This window comes from Gopherus flavomarginatus, chromosome 1 (assembly GCF_025201925.1).
Source record: "Gopherus flavomarginatus isolate rGopFla2 chromosome 1, rGopFla2.mat.asm, whole genome shotgun sequence".
Classification (NCBI taxonomy): domain Eukaryota; kingdom Metazoa; phylum Chordata; order Testudines; family Testudinidae; genus Gopherus; species Gopherus flavomarginatus.
This window is the reverse complement of record NC_066617.1, coordinates 327,291,835-327,305,332: the sequence shown is the minus strand read 5'-3', so window position 1 is coordinate 327,305,332 and position 13,498 is coordinate 327,291,835. Positions and strand designations below refer to the sequence as shown.

The window sequence follows — 13,498 nt, the reverse complement described above, 5'->3', positions numbered from 1 at the left end:
ACAAAAATACAACACTGAAAATAAACAGATACGTATGTGATACAAATCTATACATTAATAACTTGAGACCTGTGAAAGAAAGCTCAGATGGTTGGGACATGTACACTATATGGAAGATGGGAAACATGCTAAGTAAGCATTGAACTGGATACCTGAGACAGAACAGAGAAAACGAGCAAGACCAAGGAAGAACTGGCAGAAGACAGCGACAGAGAATACTGAATGTGGTGGCATCACCTGGGAAGAAGTACCACAGTTAGCAAGCGACTGCAATCAGTGAAGGAACTGGACTGCCCAATGTGTCAGCATCACAGGCGGAACTAAGGTCAAAGATATATGTGATATAAAACTATCCAGTAGTAACTTGCTACATTTAGTGAATACTATGAGATACTCATAAAACTTTCTTTTAATAAAAATTTTCTCTCTCTCACACACACACTCCTACCCCAACCACTTTATCCAGGATTTTAAAAATAGAATTCACACAGGAATTAAATCTCTGTCTGGTTATATCCAAAGGAGACAAAGAATATACAAATTAAGATAACATTGTATTTGTATCAGTCAAAAACTGGGCATAATACACTTTCTTACTCCAGTCTTTAATTCCACAGCCACGAAATGTGCTTACAGACTTGTAAGGAGTATTTGTCAGATAAAACTGTTTTTCTTAAATCCATTTCCATATCTATTCTATGTCTTAAAGCTTTTTACTTCCACACCCTTAAAATCCTTTCCTATTTACTATTGTGGTTGGTTGCAATTAAAATAAATAGTAATCCTCGGGTCATCAGGATCCACAGAATAGCAAGTTTCTCTTAATGGTATGCAGTGAGTTAAACAGTACATACACTGGAGTGGGAAGTTTGTCCAGTAGAGTACATCCCTTGTATCCTACAAGAGTGTTCTTGGGAACAAAGTATTTCTGTATTTCACTAAGAGGTTATTGAAATACAGTAGAACAGTGGTTTTCAAACTTTTTTTCTGGTAACCCAGTTGAAGAAAAATTGTTAATGTCTACGACACACCGGAGCTGGGGATGAGGGATTTGAGATGTGGGAGGGGCTCAGGGCTGGGGCAGAGGGTTGGGGTGAGGGCTGCGGGGTGGGGCTGGGAATGAGTGGTTCAGAGTGTGGGAGGGGGCTCTAAGATAGGGCAGAGGGTCAGGGCTTTGGGTTGGGGGTGCAGGCTCTGGGGTGGGGCCCAGAGATGAGGGGTTTGGGGTGCAGGACGGAGCTCTGGGTTTGGGGAGGCTCAGGGTTGGGACACGGGATTGGAGTGTGGGGTTGGGGAGCAGGCTTACCTCGGGCAGCTCCCAGGCAGCGGCACAGCTAAGGCAGCCTTCCTGCCTGTCCTGGCACCACGACCGCACTGTGTCCTAGAAGCAGTCAGTGGCAGGTCCAGCTCCTAGGCGAAGGCACGCAAGCGGCTCCGCGCAGCTCTCGCCCATGGGGACCAGGCCCCCTAACTCCCATTGGCTGGTTCCTGGCCAATGGGAGTGTGGAGTTGGTGCTCAGGGCAGGGGCAGCGCGCAGAGCCCCATGGTCCCCCCTGCCTAGTAGCCAGATCTGCTGCTGGCCGCTTCCGGGGCACAGCGCGGTGTCAGAACAGGTAGCAACTAGCCTGCCTTAGCTGGGCAGCACCGCCGATGGGACTTTTAACAGCCCAGTCGGCGATGCAGACCAAAGCTGCTGCGACCCAGTGCCTTCCATTTTGCGACCCAGTACTGAAAACCACTGCAGTAGAGGGTTCAAGTGTAACTGAGCAAAGATGTACAGTGTTACCATAACACAGCAACTAACAGAACAGATTCTGATACATATTCTAGGGCCTGGTCTACCCTACGCGTTTAAACCAAATTTAGCAGCGTTAAACCAATTTAATGCTGCACCCGTCCACACAACGAGGCCCTTTATATCGATATAAAGGGCTCTTTAAACCAGTTTCTGTACTCCTCCCCGACGAGAGGAGTAGCGCTGAAATTGATATTACCCTATCGGATTAGGGTTAGCGTGGCCGCAAATCGACGGTAGTGGCCTCCGGCCGGTATCCCACAGTGCACCATTGTGACCGCTCTGGACAGCAATCCGAACTCGGATGCACTGGCCAGGTAGACAGGAAAAGCCCCGCGAACTTTTGAATTTCATTTCCTGTTTGCCCAGAGTGGAGCTCTGATCAGCACGAGTGGTGATGCAGCCCAAATCCAAAAAGAGCTCCAGCATGGGCCGTACAGGAGATACTGGATCTGATTGCTGTATGGGGGGACAAATCTATTCTATCACAGCTCCGTTACAGAAGACGAAATGAGAAAGCATTTGAAAAAATCTCCTGTGGACTCTGTATCATAGCCTGCACAGTGCTGTGTGACAAGCGTAACGGAAAGCCAAAGAATCAAATGGACGCTCATGGAGGGAGGGAGGGGGTACTGAGGACTCCAGCTATCCCACAGTCCCCGCAGTCTCTGAAAAGCATTTGCATTCTTGGCTGAGCTCCAAATGCCTGTAGGGTCAAACACGTTGTCCTGGATGTTTCAGGGTATATGTCATCAATTTACCACCCCTCCCCCCACCCCCACCCCCGTGAAAGAAAAGGGAAAAAAATCGTTTCTTGACTTTTTTATATGTCATCCTATGTCTACTGCATGCTGCTGGTAGATGCGGTGCTGCGGCAATGAATAGCAGCATCCTCTCCTTTCCCCTCCCCTCCGCGGTGGCAGACGGTACCGTACAAAAGGACTGATAGCTGTCCTTCTCATCCTGTGAGTGCTCCTGGCTGGCCTCAGATGAGGTCGGCCAGGGGCGCCTGGGTAAAAATAGGAATGACTCCTGGTCATTCCCGGTAGATGGTACAGAACGGCTGGTAACCGTCCTCATCATAGCAACTGGGGGCTGAGTTCCATCAGCCCCCCACCTTTCATGTCTAAAGAAAAGATTCTGTACTGCCTGGACTATCATAGCAGCTGGAGGCTGCCTCCCCCTCATTTTATCTCACTAACAAGTCAGTGTTTCTTATTCCTGCATTCTTCATTACCTCATCACACAAATGGAGGGACACTGCCACGGTAGCCCAGGAGGGTTGGAGGAGGAGGGAAGCAACGGGTGGGGTTGTTGCAGGAGCACCCCCTAGAATGGCATGCAGCTCATCATTTCTGCGGTATCTGACACAGAGCGGCTGTGCTCTCTGGTTCTCTGATACACTGGCTCTCTAGTACACTTGTCCCATATTCTAGGCAGGACTGACTCTATTTTTAGATAAACCATAAAGGAGGGATTGACTCGGGGAGTCATTCTCATTTTTGTCTTTGCGCCCCCAGCCGACCTCAGCGAAGGCCATCCAGGAGCACCCATGACAGCAGCGGACGGTACAGATCGACTGATAACCATCATCTCATCGCCAATTTACAATGGCACAGCAGACGGTACAGAACGACTGGTAACCGTCTCTGCTACCTTGCAATGGCAAATGAATGCTGCTGTGTAGCACTGCAGTACCGCCTCTGTCAGCGGCATTCAGTACACATAAGGTGACAGTGACAAAAGGCAAAACGGACTCCATGGTTGCCATGCTATGGCATCTGCCAGGGCAATCCAGGGAAAAAGGGCGCGAAATGATTTTCTGCCATTGCTTTCACGGAGGAAGGAATGAGTGACGACATTTACCCAGAATCACCCGCGACACTGTTTTTGCACCATCATGCATTAGGATCTCAAGCCAGAATTCCAATGGGTGGGGGAGATTGCGGGAACTATGGGATAGCTACCCAGAGTGCAACGCTCCAGAAATTGATGCTAGCCTCGGTACATGGACGCACACCACCGAATTATTATGCTTTGTGTGGCCGCATGCACTCGACTTTATACAATCTGTTTTACAAAACCGGTTTATGTAAAATCAGAATAATCCTGTAGTGTAGACATACCCTAGGTTTACTCTTAAACTTGCCTGGCAGTCTGGGAACAGATGTTAAGCAACTTGTTTCCACGAGATCACATGGTATGAAAGCCCAATTTTCAAAACACTGGACACAGAAGGAAAGAATAAATCAGTCCTACACACCAGCAACATCTCTGCTCACTTTTCTTGGAAGTCTAGCTCTTTTTTGTTTGTTTGTTAAAACTCAAAGAAACAATAGAACATGAGCATGAAAGTGAAAATTGCTACTTTGTAACTGAACAGTAGTCAGACTTCATTTCATACTTACAAAAATGCAAAGCATCTGGGAGATACAGAAGCCGTAACAAATTTTAGGAAAACCAAAGAAAAAAAATGAAAGGTAGAATTACAAAAAATAAGTAACAGGTACTAATGCAGAACACTAAAATAATTTCAACTAATTACTGGTTCATAAAAGTGGTGTTGTTGTAGCCGTGTTGGTCTAGGATATTAGATAGTTCAGGTGAGCGAGATAATATTTTTTATTGGACCAACTTCGGTTGGTGAGAGAGACAAGCTTTTGAGCTACATAGAGTTCTTCTCCAAACTTGAAGAAGGGCTCTGTGTAGCTCAAAAGCCACCAACAGAAGTTGGTTCAATAAAAAAATATTACCCCATCCACCCTGGTTCATGCACGCAACAGATATGGACAAGTACTTCATCCCACTACTAAAATATGGAAAAAAATCAAACTGGGAAAAATCAAGGGGCTCTCATTTGGATTACTGCTGCAGAGTTCGCAAACGAGGGATGTATCATGCTATGATAACATTTACATTGAATGTCAGCCAAAATAGACAGAAGCTAAGATGTTAAAAAAATGGATGCCTAAGGTTAGGAACCTGAAACCATGTTTAAGCTCCTAAATAAATGGCTTGATTTTCAAAAGTGCTGAGGACCCTGCTGCCCCATTTATTTCACCGGAACTGCTGGCTCCTCAGAACTGAAAAATCAGACCACTTATTTAAAAAGCGTAACTTCACGCATGCACATTTGAAATTCTTGGTCAATGTTCCAATGACAGAGGGAGAATGGATGAAAACAGTCAACAACATGGGGAAGCAGTCAGCCATTTCCTCCTTCTAGGAATGCTTAAATTTGGCACTGCAGATTCTAACAAGGATGCTTTGGACTATACTCCCTCTATGCTATTTGCCCACCTCCTAAGGGCTATGTCATAACTTCCAAACCTACTTTGGGTACTCATGGTTATGGTCTTGAAGCATGATACTACAGGATGCAACACTTTTGAAAGCAGTTCTTTAAGAAATGATGCTCTAGCATTGGAAATAACCTGCCTATGTGCACATAAGACACACAGGGCTGTAAATTCAAACTTTTCTTAACAGGGTAGGTTGGCATAAAGATAAAATTCTAATTCATCTCTCTTTCTAAAGTCTATAGAACTTTCTCCCCATCCCAAGCTAAATGTTCCAAAATCTTTTTGTAACAAATAAGATACCTACATAAAGTAATATTTTGCATGTCTATCAAGATCTCAGTGTGAATGCAGTGCAGATTAGAAATGGGCATGGAGCTTTTGACCGGTAGATCAAAAATCCAGATCTGGTAGTGAGTCAGGGTTGCCATCATCTCACAGAACCTCAGTACCTTGTGTGATGAGTCTAACTCCAGTCCCTAAAGGACAGGTGGAGCCTTTCTACACAATTCACCCACAAATAACAGCCTTGCTGGTAGTCTCATCAGAAAAGCCACATCGTAACTGATTATGGAAAATTAACTATTTTCAATTCTCACTCTTCTAGGTGGCCCCTTCCTGGTCAGATGTGAGGCATGTTGGCAAGCAGTATGAGGAAATCAGCACTGCTGCTGCCCAAACTGTTCCTGTTCTGTGGTGAGACAGAGAACTTCAGTCTTACAGGCTGTCAGTCATCAGCTTTATAATAATTAATTTGCAGACAGAACTTTGTTAATCCAGAGTTAAGGTTCAGCAGAAATAACACTAACCTTTTTGAAAATATTCTTAAAGGACTGTCATACTTCTAAAATTAAAAAACAAAAAACCTTGAATTTTAGTAGCTCTGGGAACCAAAAATTAACATTGCACTTTAAAATTAACAATCTAAGAACTAGAGATGTAAAACTCATCTTTGTCCATCAAGAATACACAATTTCATTTAATCAGTAACATAACTAAGAACACTTTGTGCTAGAATACCTTACTCTCAGTTGTGGTGTAATAGAAGACATAAAAAAAAAAAAAAGGGTGAGAGAACCAGCCATCTCTCTAGTGACTACTCAACTAAGTCAGCTGTGAGGAGAACTTATTCTACCTGTGGTTAGGAAAAAAAAAATCCAGGGATCCTGAAAAGTACTTTAGTTGAATGATCTTGGGTCTTGTGTACAGACTAGAAATACTCTACAAACAGAAAAATAGTGTACTGTACTAAACGATGCATCCGAAGAAGTGAGCTGCAGCCCACGAAAGTTTATGCTGAAATAAATTTATTAGTGTCTAAGGTGTCACAAGTATTCCTGTTCTTTGTACTAAAAAGCCACTTATAGCCAAGCCACTTCCATTTCCGAGCTTCAAAACTGAAAATATCGGAAACATACAGACTTGCGGGCTGTCTACACAGATCAGTTTAAGTAAAGAGCGTGATTTTAAACCATTGCAAAATCCTGTGTAGATATTTGTTTTGAAGAATTTCATCTCAGTTTAGCTTAAGTTAATTCCTTTCTGACTTCAGATAAAATAAATAAATAAAAAAGCATTATTAATATATAATTGTCTATACACGATTTTGCATTAGTTTCACTAAAGCTTTTTTAAAAAAAGATCTAAGTTAAACAAGTGCAACTTTCTCATGTCGAACAATTAATAGAATCAGTATTTTTTCATTCTTAATTTGAGTATGACATGATTTGTGAGATTGTTACAGTTCAGGGCCTGATCTCATAGTTGTTCTGTGTTGCTCTGGACTTCAAATAGGAGTTTTGTATGGAAAAGACAACATGATGGCCCAAATACATTTCATTTGGACTATCTTTTGGAGACAATAAATGTGATGATTTCACTATAAAGTATATTCCCACATTAATTATTAATCTGATTATTGTTGCACACATTAAGTTTAATAAAAAAATAATGCTAATTTTAAAACTCCCAGACACACTCTTTGCCATTTTATTTTTCTATAGTTTCTTCTATGTCAAAATGCTCCTTAGTTTAGTGATAGTTAAAACAACGGAAAACCACAGAACAAGGACCAGACTACATGCAAGCCTGGGCAGTTGCAGGGACATGCGGGCCAAGGGGTTTCCCACTGGTCTGATAAATACAAGGGCAAGGGATTGATTGGATCACAGGTGTGTGTCTGTGTGTGTGAGACAGGAGCACCAGAAACACACCAGAATGAGACAGAGAAGGCAGTAAGGAAGCCCCAGAGAAGCACTTGCAGCACATCCCTGAGAAAAAGCTAAGAGAGCTTTGGAGAAGAGTGCTATCTGGATAAAAGTTTGGAACTGGGAGCAAAGAAACTGTATCCTGTTTGATTTCTGCTTTGTCCAGGAAAACAGTACTTTATTTTATTTGTAAATAAAACAGGATTGCATCAAAGAAATACCTGACTCCATCATCAATTTCTCCGCTTAACAGAAACAACCCACAAAAGTTGTGTGACAAAACTCCAAATTTTGGCTGTTTGCATCAAAAGGACTAACAGTATTATCTTCTACAAAGACCTTCATTTGAAAATATCAAATATGACTGCTTCAAAATACCCATTATCTCCTAGCTTGTAATTTTTACTAGCAGAAAGTTCTGTAAGATGGACAGAATTAGAAAAAAAGAAAACTAAATAATAGAGGAATGCAGTTTTGTTTCAAAATATCTTAATTTACTTTTCTTTTTAAATTTAGTAGTGCAGTATTTTGAGTGAAGTTTTTAGGAGGAGATTCTTCACATCAAATTTTTGGACTTATTTTGCAATGTACAGAAAAAATGAAATCAAAACCTTTTTTCATAAGGTAGCTCCAATTACTAAATTAAAGTTTAACTATGTTTCTATGCTGGCTACTGTGAAACCTCCTGGACAACTGTACAACTATTACTGTATGTATCCTAGGAGACCAAAGCGATCTCATGTTTAAAGACTTAATTCCATACTCGACTCACAATGCAAATCGCATGGATCTATAAATAAAACAAGTAGCCTTGACAAAGGAGAAAGTTGATGTTTTATTTGGAGCCAGAATGTATGTTAACCTCCACTTATGGCTTATTATAAGCATATTGTTTCCTATTGCATATTATCTTCCTTCCCTCCCCATGTCCCCCACTCTTTCCTGACTACAAAGGTGCTAGAAATCTCTTCTTGCCTTCCTAAATATTTTTTCTATATTACACATATATACATACACATACACAAACATTTTTTTTAAAGAAACTTGGATTTTTCAAACCAGAGAGGCTAGAATTCTCTGATTTTAAAAATATATCTTGTGAAAATTACCAAAAAGGTCTCGTGTTCTTATAATCTAAATTCAGATTACTGACCAGACTGTCCAGCAAGATTAACCTGTAAAATATAACATGTAGACCCTAATAATTTAGGAAGGCATCTTCAAAAATACAGATTTTTTAAAATGAAATTAAAGAGCATAAAACAGCTAATTTGAGACAGATTAGATTTGTGTAGATTTTACATTGTCTGAATATTTTGTGCATTTGAAACATGCAGCATTTGAAAATATTTCCTATAATTCTTGTTTGTCATGCACATCACTGGCTCTAACATACAATTAGATAATCTAAGTCCAACCTCTGAAGCACAATTTCTTCAAAAATGCAGGACAGACCATAGGAAACACCCAGGTAGGATTTCTTACAAATCCTCTGCAACAGAAAGGCAGACAGCAGAGAGGATGTACTGCAAAACCTGAAAACATAAAGCATGCCAGTACCCTTCCTTAATCTTTTTTAGTCACATATTTTTACCCTTTCATTTCAGAATTTCGACAGAAGTATAAACATACCTGCACAATATGAAGGAAAAGAAGAACATACATTGTTGTTCCCAATGGAGAAAGAGGATATCACATGATGACAGTGAACTTCAAGGGAAAAGGTTGTCAGCATGCTGGTATAAGTGAATACACCAGTGGGTAATTAAAATAGGACCAGCCCCCTCTGTAACTACTGGAGTGTAACATAGGCTTTGATTTATTTAAAGTGAGTAAACACAACTGATCTCATAACGCTGTATGATGCTAGTTCAGCCTCAATAGCTAGAGTTCACATAAATACTAGAGTGGCACCTGCCAATGGTTAAAGGATCTGTATTTAATATGTCTTTTTCAAAAAATAATAAATCAGATGCTAAAATTAGCTTCAAGCAGAAACCTAGCCAAGTTCTCATGAACATGTAAGGAAATAGAATCATGATATGTAATATGCAGCATTTTAAAGACACATCAAGAGCATGTATGTATCACAGATAGCAAGAACAGCACCATAATACCTAATGCATATTAGCTGTAAATCACTGACAGCACATTTCTGAGCCACTGTAGTACATGCTGTCCTAGTGTATTAACAATATTATGTAAAGCCTGGTGTGATGGAGTATACCGGGGTTGGCAACCTTTCAGAAGTGCTGTGCCGAGTCTTCATTTATTCACTCTAATTTAAGGTTTTGCGTGCCAGTAATACATTTTAACGTTTTTAGAAGGTCTCTTTCTATAAGTCTATAATATATAACTAAACTATTGTTGTATGTAATATAAATAAGGTTTTAAAAATGTTTAAGAAGCTTCATTTAAACTTAAATTAAAATACAGAGCCCCCCCGGACCAGTGGCCAGGACCTGGGCAATGCGGGTGCCACTGAAAATCAGCTTGCGTGCCGCCTTTGGCACCTGTGCCATAGGTTGCCTACCCCTGGAGTATACAAATTCCACACTGGGCTGGAAAGGGTTGAAGGACAGTACTGGGCCCAGGTAGCCCTCCCTCCTGCAGAACATGCTGCAACTGGAGACAGGGTTGAAAATGGAGCAACCCAGCACAGAAAGGGGAGCCTGAGGACGAGTGCAGATGTAGCGTGAAGACTCCTGACAAAGGGGCCGGAGAAGCCTTCCTGAAGGAACAGGACTATATGTTGAGCCCAGTTAGGGCTCATGGTTTGGTTTCTTTTTCATTTTCTTGTTTCCCTTATCTGGGACCAGAAGCTGAAGAAGGAAAGCGGAAGTAGGAAGTGACTAGGGAGGGTAGCTCAGAGGACCCCTTTGGAGGCCAAACACTGCTGACCCTCCTATGGCACTGGGTCACAGCCCATTGGAGGGGGCAGGTCCAGGCTCCCTTACCACAGCTCCGAAGGCTGAATGTTTATTAACCACTAGGCAATCCAGCCCATCAAGGACCCAATTATACCTGGCTTGACAAAATAATGGTCCAAGAACATTTCATGTCTGTTTCTCTTCCCTGCACACCTTTTTATCTAAAAAAAACCCTACTACTAAAACAGGAGATTAAACACAAAAACGATATTAAAATTCTCCCACAGCTGTGCGTAGGTGATGAAAAATATCTCAGGGCAGTTTGATCTTATGTATCATTTGTGTTACAACATCTAGTCACAATGAAGAATTCAGCATGGAAAGTTAGCCTTACACTCGAAAATCACTCTGCTTTTGTTGCTTAAAAAGGGACTCGGTCTCTCTCACAGAAGTCTGTTTTGTATTTTTAACACTAGATATATTGCATACTAGCACAGCTATTAACTACAAACTATTACCTCCTACATCATCAGCCACTATTTTTATAATGCTGAATATTTTATTCTTGGACTTCAATAGTCCCCTCTTTTCCAGTTTAATATGTCCCAGTTATTGTAATAAACACTGTGCTATACACAGAAAAATTATATATAATAAATGTAATAGGCATCTAAAGATGACATTTACTATTTCCTTTAAAGATAAATGCTTATTTCGGATTCTTTAGTTCACTTTATTAACAAATACCAAACAATAGAAAATATGCTCTGGTTCTAAAGGTCTCAAATTCAGCCTCTTGGGGTTGCTTCTGCAGACTTTTGGGGTCACTCAGTGGCACAGTCTGGTCTCTATGCGGAGGGGGTACTTCCCTCTCAACACCTGTCACGTAATGATTAAAGCAACACAAAAGTGGCTCCTCTTTTTCCTTGCAGCTTGACATAGGCTCATAGGAATGACATTGGAGAGGTGTCATAACCAAGGTTGCTGGTTCCTTCTTGGCTAGTAAAAAGGAGCTGCATGGTACAGATATAGTATCTCCCTGGCTCATAACTCTGGAGCCATCAAAGTTAAATAGAAGGGCTTGTTGGGCTAAGAGTGTCATCCCTGCACTCCCACAAGATAATAGAAGGGACATGGAAGGCATTAAGGAGATCTTGTCCTTCAATTAGAGATGATGGTCTTACATACAACAGTGCATCTTATATATAAGATCACACACATGGGCTCTTCCCCAAAGAGCTTACCTTCTCCAAAGCAACTGAGAGTGGAAACTCCCTTGAGGTATCAAAGGTGAAACAGGAAAGCTCCCTCTGCTGTAAGGGAGGAGGAAGACAGCTAGGGCTTTCTTTCTTCTACTCTTTTCTGCCCTTCGATAGGGATGTACACAGAGGTGACTCCATGACATGGCACTGCAGTAATTTCTGTAGGCTACTCAGCCCCACTGGAGAGTTTAAAGGGAAGGAGAGGAAAAAAAAGATGGATCCAAAACAGGGAGCACTAATGTATGGAAGAACGTAGCTGATTTTTACTACTTCCCCTTTCCAGAACATCATACACATCTCATATAAGCCACTTTGTAAGATCTTAAATAGAAATACTTGACTCGTTTTACAATTCCTCAACCTTTTTCCTTATATGGGAAAAGCTTCCTTTCAACTTCTGCAATCTTTATGAAAACTGAAAAGAATCAGCCTTTAAAAAGCTAAGAAAACAAAGCAAAATACATGCAAGGCACTCCCTCCTTTTTCTACCTTTGGATTTTTCTGTGGTAAAAACTGAACTTTCCACTGATATTCCGTCTTGCATTCACAAAACTCAAATAACTTTGTGCTTCTACTCTCAGATATCAAAGTCAATTTGGCTGAACATGAAACAGAATAACATTTCAATTTATAAGCCATCCATCTCCCTCTCTAACAGCCTAATATAAAAGAGTCATTTATACCTGCTATGGGGCATGCATAATTTAAAACTGAATGGGATCTTCAGGCACAACAGTCTCCACTGAAAAGTGATTGACTAGACTAAAAGCATTTCCTTACAGACACACAGATACCAAGATAAGCCTCTGTGGCTTGTCACTGTAGTAACATTGCTATGCCAGGACATCTGCTGCCACTTTCTAAATCAATGCCTAGGGATCTCTGGTCTCACCTGTCCTCTTCTATCAGCCGCCCTGGGATGACATAAACAATTTTACATATAACTAGCTCTCTGCCCATCCACTGTAGGTCAGCTATTTCCAAATGCAAACGGTAACATTAGCTACTGTTTCCAGTAGTTTTCCAGTGTCACTGTAAACTAGGTCTCTACTTAAAATAATTAGTGTGTAGTGTTTTATATGTAACAATTCCTGATCTAATAGTAGGAGTACTTGTGGCACCTTAGAGACTAACAAATTTATTTGAGCGTAAGCTTTCATGGGCTACAGCCCACTGCATCGGATGCATAGAATGGAACATATAGCGAGGAGATATATACACATACAGAGAACATGAAAAGGTTGGAGTTCCCCAACCAACTCTAAGAGGCTAATTAATTAAGATGAACTGTTGTCAGCAGGAGAAAAAAACTTTTGTAGCGATAATCAAGATAGCCCATTTAAGACAGTCTGACAAGAAGCTGTGAGGATACTTAACATGGGGAAAAAAGACTGAATGTGTGTAATGGCTCAGCCATTCACAGTCTCTATTTAAGCCTAAGTTGATAGTATCTAGTTTGCAAATCAATTCAAGTTCAGCAGTTTCTTGTTGGAGTCTGTTTTTGAAGCTTTTCTGTTGCAAAATTGCCTCCTTTCAATCTGTTACTGAATGGCCAGAGAGCTTGAAGTGTTCTCCTACTGGATTTTGAATGTTATGATTCCTGATGTCAGGTTTATGTCCATTTATTCTTTTGTGTAGAGACAGTCCAGTTTGGCCAATGTACATGGCAGAGGGGCATTGCTGGCACATATCACATTGGCAGATGTGCAGGTGAATGAGCCCCTGATGGCATGGCTGATGTGATTAGGTCCTATGATGGTATTCTCTGAATAGATATGTGGCCGAGTTGGCATCGGGCTTTGTTACAAGGATAGGTTTCTGGGTTAGTGTTTTTGTTCTGTGATGTGTGGTTGCTGGTGAGTATTTGTTTCAGGTTGGGGGGGCTGTCTGTAAGCGAGGACAGGTCTGTCTCCTAAGATCCTGAAAGATGATACCTCACTCTCACAGATCTCCACAATTTTAATATTACTAAAAACCTCAAGATCCAGAGCAGTAAAATTCTGAGACTTGTTTATAAACAATCATAATTCTGTTGTGCACAGAAGATTAGACTGTATTAAAAAG

At 41.2% G+C, this 13,498-nt stretch overlaps 1 protein-coding gene across 7 annotated transcripts in view; it reads right to left on the bottom strand.

Moving 5' to 3' along the window:
• The window catches only part of LNX2 (ligand of numb-protein X 2), a 108,052-nt gene that overhangs the window by 45,941 nt on the left and 48,613 nt on the right, over nt 1-13,498 (bottom strand). The window contains exon 4 of one of the 7 annotated variants that reach the window (XM_050937219.1): nt 11,417-11,613. The exons of 5 other annotated variants lie outside the window; for them this stretch is intronic. The gene's annotated coding sequence lies outside the window, so the exon portion shown is untranslated. Of the gene's footprint in view, nt 1-8,934; nt 8,980-11,416; nt 11,614-13,498 lie in introns of those variants that run through there. One more of the 7 variants, XM_050937225.1, reaches the window with a different exon arrangement.